Here is a 3,382-nt window from a genome sequence, read left to right as displayed (position 1 = left end):
CCCTTAAACACTGCTGATCAGTATGGAAAATGTGATTATGCTGAATGATAGAATCTAGACGAAACAGAGAACATGCTGAATGGTTCCATTTATATACAATTCTAGAAAATGTAAGCTCTCAGATAATGATGGAAAGATAAGTGGTTGCCTGGCTATCAGTTAGGAGAGAAAGGGATAGACAGAGAAGACTGATTATGTAGGGTATGAAGGAACATTTTGAGGTAATGGCTAACTTCAGTAGCTTTATTGTGATATTTTCAAAGATGTATGTTTATGTGAAAACTTATCAAATTTTACAGTTTAATATGCAAATGCAATGCAACCACTGCTGTAGATTCAGATCCGACTCATAAGGACCCCTCCATGGTTTTCTGAGGTGGTATCACTACAGTAGTAGATTGCCCAACCTTCCTTCTGAGGAGTGGCTGGTGGGTTTGAACTGACAGCCTTCTGGTTAGCAGTCAAATGCCTTAGGTGCAATTTATTAAATGTCAGTTATGTTCAAACCCACCAGACACTCTTCCAAAGGAACTTCCATAGAGATACTACCTTAGAAACCCAAGGAAGTTTCACTATTAGTCTAATCGACTCAATGGCAGTGAATTTGGTTTTTTATACTAAAATACAACTGATATAAGAAAGAAGAATACAATTAAGTGAGTCATATGATTTTGCTTTCTCCTTCAGGAATTTATTCTACCCTTCACCCTTTCAATCAGGAAAAATGAGCCATAATTTTTTTAAAAAAATGTCTCTCAATTACTTTTGGGAGCTCTGGTAGCAGAGTGCCTAAGGCATTTGACTGCTAACCAGAAGGCTGGTGGTTCAAACCCACCAGCCACTCCTCACCAGGAAGGTTGGGCAATCTACTTCCATAGTGATATTGCCTCCAAAACCCAAGGAGGGGTAGTTGTGAGTAGGATTTGACTCCATGGCAGTGAGTTATCTTTTTTTTTTTTTTTTAATGATTTTTTTTGTGTTTTTTTGTTGAAGAAATATTCCCAGTTGGAGTCCTTGATGCAATTTCCAATTTTATGCCATAAAATTTCATAAATTTTTATACTCTCTGTTAATCATTATTATGAGTATTTAACTTTTATCTTATTTATTTTTTTTAACTTAAGCAGTGTTAAAATATGCATATTGATTGAATTACTCTCAAGTAAGCCATATTAGTTGACATCAAATGTTAAATACTGATTAATTTATATCTCTGTTATTTCTGAACAAACTGGTATGACCTAATACATCTAATACGATATTAGCAAAGGATTAAGGCAACACATGTTAAAACTTAGAGGGGTTAACAATTCTAAGTGTTTTTATGATAAAGCTCCACAAATGATTAGGTCCTTGGGGCCAGTATGGATACTCATTTTTATTATAAAACTTAGACTTGTGATTTTAATTTTTTAATTTATTTTTGGTGAGGGTTAAAAATGTAATCATGCAGTCTAAAGCAGCATGTGCTAGCATCTACCTAAGGAACTCATTTACTGAGCCCTGTCATTTGAACAGCAGGGAACTAAGTTCCCTGAAGTGTCTCTAAGCATTTCAGGCTCAATGAGTCAAGACTAAATAAAACTCACACTCTGTGAAAACAAACACCTGTCAGATAAACCTACTAATGGGTAGTTAACCATTTGCAGACCTGTTCTTCCTGCTTGAAACTAACAGATTGACTGTCATATTTAAATTTCAACTGGAACAAGCTGGAGTAGTCTGCTGCACCTCAAAAAATTGAATGTACTTTTTTCTTTTTGCATCATTGTATGAAAAGATAGGATACAAAAATCTAATCAGAATACTGATGGAGGGAATGGTGGAAAATTATGGGAAGGAGATATTATTATATTATGACAGATTCACAACTCTCCTCATGAATACTCAAGGGAAAACAGTGCTGAAATTGTCCCTCAATGTTAGCATATTATTGCAAAATCATAAATTACATTAAATAAATACGAATTGAGCCATGCCACTTGTTATAATTTCCTAAGGCTACCATAGCAACATATCACAAAATAGATGACTTTAAACAGAAGTTTATTGTCAGTTCTAGAGACTAGAAGTCCAAATTCATGGCATCATTTTTTTGAGGTTTTCTCATGATTAAATTCAGGTTATACATTTTTGACCTATTTATTTAAAGCTATTTTACAGCACATTATTTCAATTGTTTTATATTAATCTACCATCAAGCTAACTTAAAAGAGAAAAAAAATATTACAGTAGTTAGCTATTTTATTTAAACATGATTGAGTTAAAAAATACATTTAATACATATGTTGTTGTTATTGTTAGTTGCTGTGGGGTTGTCTTCAACTCATAGTTACCCTGTGCACAGCAGAACGAAACACTGCCCGGTCCTATGCCAACCTCACAATCCTTGCCATATCTGAGCTCATCATTGCAGTCACTCTGTCAATCTATCTTGTTGAGAGCCTTCCCCTTTTTTATTGACCCTCCACTTTACTAGGAATGATAGCCTTCTCCAGAGAATGGTCCCTTCTGACAACATGACCAAAGTAGGAGAGACGAAGTCTGGCCATTCTCACTTACAAAGAGCATTCCAGCTGCATTTTTTCCAGGACAGATTTGTTTGCCCTTTTTGCAGACCATGGTACTCTTGCCATTATTCTTTAACACCACAAATCAAAAGCATCAACTCTTCTTCGGTCTTCCTTATTCATTGCCCAGCTCTTACATACATAAGAGGCGATTGAAAATATGATGGCTTGGGTCAGACATACTTTAGTCTTCACAGAGATATCTTTGCTCTTCAGCTCTTGAAAGAGGTATTTGGCAGCAGATTTGCCGAATGCAACACATTGTCTAATGTCTTGATTACTGCCAATAGGTGTTTATTATAAAACCAAGTAATACGAAGACATTGACAATCTTGATGTTACTTATTGGTCCAGATGTGCAATTTTTTTTTTTTTTTTCCTTTATATTGAGGTGTGATCCATACTGTAGACTGTAGTCTTCAGTCTTCATCAGGAAGTACTTCTAGTGATCCTTACTTTAAGCAAGCAAAGTTGTGTCATATACATATTGCAGGTTGTTAATGAGTCTTCCTCCAATTGTGTTGCCACATTCTTCATGTAGTCCAACTCCTCAGATTATTTGCTCAGCATACAGATTGAACAAGTATGGTGAAAGGATACAACGTTGATACACTCCTTTCCTGACTTTAAACTATGCAGTACCCCCTTGTTCTGTTCAAACGATGGCTTCCTGGTCTATGTACATGTTCCTCATGAGTACTATTAAGTGTGGAATTCCCGTTCTTAATGTTGTATGTAACTTGTTAATATCCACACAAATAAATGATTTTGCATAGTCAAAAAAACACAAGTAAACATCTTTATCATATTCT

The sequence above is a fragment of the Orycteropus afer genome, unplaced genomic scaffold (genome assembly GCF_000298275.1).
Source record: "Orycteropus afer afer isolate SDZICR_OR568_19922 unplaced genomic scaffold, OryAfe1.0 scaffold00643, whole genome shotgun sequence".
Classification (NCBI taxonomy): domain Eukaryota; kingdom Metazoa; phylum Chordata; class Mammalia; order Tubulidentata; family Orycteropodidae; genus Orycteropus; species Orycteropus afer.
Note: the sequence above shows the minus strand (reverse complement) of the source record.